Source organism: Passer domesticus, chromosome 6 (genome assembly GCF_036417665.1).
Source record: "Passer domesticus isolate bPasDom1 chromosome 6, bPasDom1.hap1, whole genome shotgun sequence".
NCBI lineage: Eukaryota > Metazoa > Chordata > Aves > Passeriformes > Passeridae > Passer > Passer domesticus.
In genome coordinates this window covers 70,902,126-70,908,823 of record NC_087479.1, presented here as the reverse complement: position 1 = coordinate 70,908,823, position 6,698 = coordinate 70,902,126, and positions in this window count along the sequence as shown.

Here is a 6,698-nt window from a genome sequence, read left to right as displayed (position 1 = left end):
ATTCCTACATGGCTGCAGCCTGCTCAAGCAGGCTGCCCCCTCCCTGGAATGGCACAGTACCTCCACTGGTGCAGCAGTGCTCATCCTGCCAGAGCAGGCAGCAGGAAAAGGCCAGGCAGCAGCAGCAACAGCTGAGTGCTGACGGGCAGAGCGCAGAGCGAGCGCCAACTGAGCGCTGGCAGCAGGCAGAGTGTCTGCTGTGGTGGTTTCCAGGTGCTGGACGTTCCACCTGGAACACTGTGGGAGCTGTGATGTCACAGAAGTTTCAGGGCCGCTCCACACTGGGAGATGGGCATGGTGGAATGATGAAATCCTTGAATGGTTTGGCTAGGAAGGGACCCTAAAGATCATCTGGTTGCAAGCTGAGCAGCCTCCCAGCACAGCAGGTTGCTGCGGCCCCTGTCCAAGCTGGCCTTGGATGTTGATGGGCATGGGGCATGCACAGCCTCTCTGCGCTGGTCCCTGTGTCAGGGACAAGCACCCTGACAGGAAAGAACTTCTTGCCATCATGGAATGGATTCCAGCTCTTGCAGTTTCATCCCATTCCCCCTTGTTCTGTCACTTCAGTTGCTGACAAAGAGTCCTCTCCCACTTCCCTGTAGGTCAGGATGTTCCTGCAGTGTCACACATGTGGCTGAAGCTGCAGCCAGGAGAGAGAGAAGCCAAGCTGGCAGAGAGAGGAAATGGGGAAAGTGACATGAGAGATGAGAGAAGAAGGAAAAAGTAGAGACATGCAAGGCATTGGGTTGGGTGATTTGTGGCATTCATGCCTTTTATTAGAGGCCAGGTTCTCTGGTGCACTCAATGACTGTGTGATTGCGGCGTGTCCACAGTGAGCCCGTGTGAGCGAGCTGCACTCCCAGAGGCCGGAGCACACTTGCTTCAAGTGCGGATGAATGAGGCCAGAGACGGGTCTTTGTGTGGAACTCCAAACGCTGTGCATTGCCATGAAGAGTGTTGTCCTGGGTTGACTATATGATGCTTTTATCCCCAATCGTCTTGTTCTGTTTACGCTGAATAATATGTTTTACACCTTTAAGACTCTCTTCCAGACAGTGAGGACGGGAGGGAAGAAGCGCACAGTTTGTTTTCAGACTGCTCTCACTCCTCCACATTCCTGCTCCTGGACTGTGTTGTCTGCGGATGGACAGACAGCCGGACAGAGCTCCTTTTTTCCCTTTTTCTTTTTTTTAGTTAGTTTTAGCTGGCTGAGGCAAAGAAGTTCTCCAGATTGTGATTTTTTTCCTTTTTTCTTGGACCTGTTCAAGCCTGCTCTGGACTGAACACCCAGAAGAGCACCGGCAGCTCCACCTGTAGCCCCTGGCCAGGCCTAGGCCGCGGCGTTTCCAGCACCAGAGACTGATCAGAGACTGAGTGAGCCAAGCTGCAACCAGGAGAGAGGACTGTTCTGAGTTTGCTTTCCTTGGATCAGTGAAAAGTTTTGTTGTTTAATATTGTTTGGTTTCTATTGTTTAATAAACAGGTTTCTTTCCACTTTTCTCCAAAGAAATATTTTCTCCTGAACCGGTTGGAGGGTGGAGGGGCAATTGGATCTGCTTTTGTAGAGAAGCCCCTTTGGGAGTTATCTCCCAAACTTGCCCTAAACCAAGACAAATACAGCTAGTGGCGCCCAACGCGTGGCTTGAGAAAGTGGAAAAAAACCCTTTATTGATTGTAGGTTTGTTGTGCTTGGTGTGTAGTAGGTTAAAGTACCCAGTAGCCATGTTATTTGAATTTGTAATGTCTCTTGGGGAGGCCTTTATGTGGCTCTGGTCTCTAGACCTTTTTGAGGTTTCAATACTTTTCTGGTCACTAGGATTATTGTCCCTATCACGTAGTTTTTGCGGTAAAGGGGCATGGATTAGATTAGCTATTGTGTTAGCCTTGGTGATAATGATTTATAAGGCGTTTACAAAAATACTGGCGTCTGTTTACGATATGTATGGTTTATGGTTTCTTCGTCTTACCCTGCATCCCAGTTCTAGCAGTATGTTTTGGGAATTTATTAGTAATTGCACCCAGCTGGTTAGAGGAGGAGCATGGAATGAGGCTTTCCAGCCTTTCCTTTCCTTCTTCTCCTTTGAATCTGTTATGTCACTTGTAGAGAATGTTCAGTTTCCCCTGAATATTAAAGAGACCATCTTTCTGGCATTTAATCTAGTAGGCTTCCTCTATATGGTCTGCAGCTTCTCTAGAATGAGGGCTGAGATGTCTAGAAGAGCTGATGAGACCCCTGACCCAGAAGTAGACCCACGTGTGGAGAATCCTGAGTGGGGTGGAGAATGGGAAAATATGAGCCAAATCCTGAAAGAATTCTCTGACCCTATAGTCTGGGACTTTCCCCATGAACAAATTCAGAACCCAGCTGAAGTGGGGAAATATCTGAAAGAGAAGTATCTCAATGATAGCCCTAAGGAGAAAAGGATCATTGCAGTGAGCTGGGCCCTAGCATATGCTTATCGTACACTGCTAGATACTCTAGGGCAGCAGACCGAGGAACGGGGGCAGGGAGATACATCAAGAGCTATCCCAATCGCTCAAGTTGCAACCAACACCCCAAGCTCAAAACCAGCAGCTAAACCACATAGTGAACCTAAGCCAGTGGTTAAACCAAACAATAAGCCTCAACCAATAGCTGTTGCTACTAGCACTAAAAGTAAGAAGTGCACAGACAAGACCGATCGACCAATAGATGATAATGATGATGATGCAAAAGAAAGACCCTCAACATTTCCTAACATAAAATCAGGAGTCAAAGCAACTAACACAAAATCAGAAGCCAATATTAAGTCCTTCTCCCTAAAAGACCTGCGTGGCCTAAGGAAGGATTACACCCGACGATCTGATAAATCCATAATTAGCTGGTTAGTCTGTCTTTAAAATGCTGCAAGCGAAGCTACAATTCTGAATAACACAGAAGCGAAGCATTTGAGATCCCTGTCACATGATCCTGTCATTGACCAAAGCATGATGAGGGGGGCTAACCCTCACAGCCTCTGGGTACGGGTCTTAAACAGTGTAGCGCAAAGATACCTGTGTGCCGATGATCTCTACATGCAGCAAACACAGTAAAAAACCATAGAACAAAAGATTCAACGCTTGAAAAAAATAACAATAAGAGAAATTATATTCTCAGATGACATAACAACTAAAAATCCAGACTTAGTACCATGCACATCTGTGATGTGGCGAAAACTAGTACAACTTGAACCACATGAATATGCATCTGCTCTAGCTATCATAAAGCGAGATAACACGGATGAGACTGTGCTTGACATGGCAAAGAAACTCCGAGCTTATGCAGATGCTGTGCATAGCCCCACACATGCCAGAATCGCAGCGGTGGAAACACGTCTGTAGAGATTAGAAGATAAGATAAAAAAGAATCATAAGAAGCTTAGAAAAGAGATTAAAGAAAACCTTCTCCAAATCTCAGCAGTACAGATCAGAGGTTCTAGTACCCAACGCAGACGTTCCCCAGATGGAGAAAGAAAGTACACCCCACGAGCTGAGCTGTGGTTCTTTCTGCGTAATTGTAGAGAAAACATGAAGCTATAAGATGAAAAATCCACCGCTGCTCTGGCCCGAAAAGTACGTGAATTAAAAGAAGACAAAGCTCAGAGAAGAAGTTCCACCACAAGGAAAGCAGCTCCAGTTACCCATAGCCAAACTGCCAGGTATGATAATAATAATGACATGTCTAATCCCCTTGAAAAAACCTCTAAGACATATGCCCAAAGAAAGAAAGATAACCAAGCTTAGAGGAGCCCTGCCGCTAGCCAAGTAGAAGCTAAAAAAAATCGTGTTTTCTGGACATTATAGATTCGTTGGCCTGGCACATCAGAACCACAAAAGTATAAAGCTTTAGTCAACACTGGTGCACAGTGTACCATAATTCCATCAAGACACGTAGGGACAGAATCCGTTTCTATCGCTGGTGTGACAGGGAGATCACAAGACTTCACTTTAGTAGAAGCTGATGTGAGCTTGACTGAGAATGAGTAGAGGAAACATCCTATTGTGACTGGCCCAAAAGCCCCATGTATCCTGGGCATAGATTATCTGTGAAGTAGGTATTTCAAAGACCCAAAAGGACTGAAGTAAGCATTTAAGATAGCAACTATAGTAACAGAGGGCGTCCAGCAATTGAATACCTTGCCTAGACTGTCTGAAAATCCATCTACAATAAAGCTTCTAAAGAGAAAAGAACAACAAGTACCAATTGCCACTTCCACAGTACATCATCGACAATATAAAACCACTCGAGATGCTGTAATTCCCATCCATAAGATGATGCGAGAGCTAGAGAGCCAAAGAATAGTCAACAAAACCCACTCACCCTTCAACAGCCCCATCTAGCCTGTGCATAAATCTAAAAGAGAATAGAGACTGACGGTTAACTACCGTGCATTAAATAAAGTGAGTCCACCACTGAGCGCTGCTGTACCAGACATATTAGAGCTCCAGTATGAGCTTGAGTCCAAAGCAGCGAAGTAGTATGCCACTATCAATATTGCCAATACATTTTTCTCCATTCCGCTGACAGCAGAATGCAAGCCTCAGTTTGCCTTCACCTAGAGAGATGTGCAGTACACTTGAAACCGACTGCCCCAGGAGTAGAAGCACAGTCCTACCATCTGCCATAGACTGATCCAAAGTACACTAGAAAAAGGTAAAACTCCAGAACATCTGCAGTATATTGATGACATCATTATATAGGGGAAGACAGCAGCAGAAGTGTTTGAGAAAAGAGAGAAAATTATCCAAATTCTCCTGAAAGCCGGCTTTACCATCAAGAAGAGCAAAGTCAAAAGACCTGCTCAAGAAATCCAGTTTCTAAGAGTAAAGTAGCAAGACGAACAGCGTCAGATTCCCACTGATGTCATCAACAAGATAACAGCAATGTCTCCACCATCCAACAAGAAGGAAACACAAGCTTTCCTAAGTGCCATAGGTTTTTAGAAAATGCACATTCCTGAATATAGTCAAATCGTGAGCCCTCTCTATCTAGTCACCCATAAAAAGAACACTTTCCACTAGAGCCCTGAACAGCAACAAGCCTTCGTCCAAATTAAGCAAAAAATCGCTCATGCAGTAACCCTTAGCCCAGTCAAAACAAGACCAGATGTGAAAAATGTGCTCTATTCTACAGCCGGGAACCATGGTTTGTCCTAGAACTTGTAGCAGAAAGTGCCTGAAGAGACTCGAAGCCGACCACTGGGATTTTAGAGTCGAAACTACAGAAAGTCTGAAGCCAACTATACTCCAACAGAGAAAGAAATTTTAGCAACCTATAAAAGAGTCCAAACTGCCTCAGAAGTAATAAACACCGAAGCACAACTCCTCCTGGCACCCCGACTACCAGTACTGGGGTGGATGTTCAAAGCAAAAGTTCCCTCTACCCACCATGCCACCAGTGCTACATAAAATAAGTAGATTGCTCTCATAACACAGCGTGCCCGTATTAGAAAGCTGAATCGCCCTGAAATTCTAGAAATAATTACAAACTAGCCAGAAAGTAAAAACTTCAGTCTCACTGATAAAGAAGAACAAGAAATGACACATGCTGAAGAAGCTCCTCCATATAACCAACTGCCAGCGGAAGAAACACAATATGCTCTTTTTACTGATGGTTCCTGTCGCATGGTAGGAATGAATCGGAAGTGGAAAGCAGCCGTATGGAGCCCCACACGACAGGTTGCAGAGGCCACTGAAGGAGAAGATGGATCAAGCCAACTTGCTGAACTCAAAGCTGTTCAACTGGCCTTGGACATTGCTGAAAGAGAGAAGTGGCCAAAGCTCTACCTCTACACTGATTCATGGATGGTAGCCAACACTCTGTGGGGATGGCTGGAGAGGTGGAAAGAGGCTAATTGGTAGCGTAGAGGAAAACCAGTTTGGGCTGTTGAAGAGTGGAAAGACATCGCTACCAGGGTAGGGAGGCTACCTGTGAAGGTCCGCCATGTAGATGCCCATGTCCTCAAGAGTAGAGCTAATGAGGAGCACAAGAACAATGAGCAGGTAGACCAGGCTGCAAAGATAGGGGTGTCCAAGACAAACCTAGATTGGGAGCATAAGGGAGAGTTATTCCTAGCTCGATGGGCCCATGATGCCTCAGGTCATCAGGGTAGAGATGCCACCTATAAGAGGGCACGAGACCGAGGAGTGGATTTAACCATAGACAGTATTTCTCAAGTTATCCACAACTGTGAGACGTGTGCTGCCGTCAAACAGGCCAAGCGGATGAAGCCCCTATGGTATGGTGGGCGGTGGTCCAAGTACAAGTATGGGGAGGCCTGGCAGATTGACTACATCACACTGCCCCACACACACCAAGGCAAGCGCTACGTGCTCACAATGGTAGAAGCCACCACAGGATGGTTGGAGACCTACCCTGTGCCTCATGCTACTGCCCAGAACACCATCCTGTGCCTGGAAAAGCAAGTCCTGTGGAGACATGGTACCCCTGAGAGGACTGAGTCAGACAACAGGACTCATTTCAAGAACAGCCTTATCAGCACCTGGGCCAGAGAACATGGCATTGAGTGGGTGTACCATAACCCCTACCATGCACCAGCTGCGGGAAAAGTGGAAAGGTACAATGGGCTGCTAAAAACCACCTTAAAAGCCTTAGGTGGGGGATCTTTCAAAAATTTGGAGCAGCATTTGGCAAAGGCCACCTGGTTAGTTAATACCCG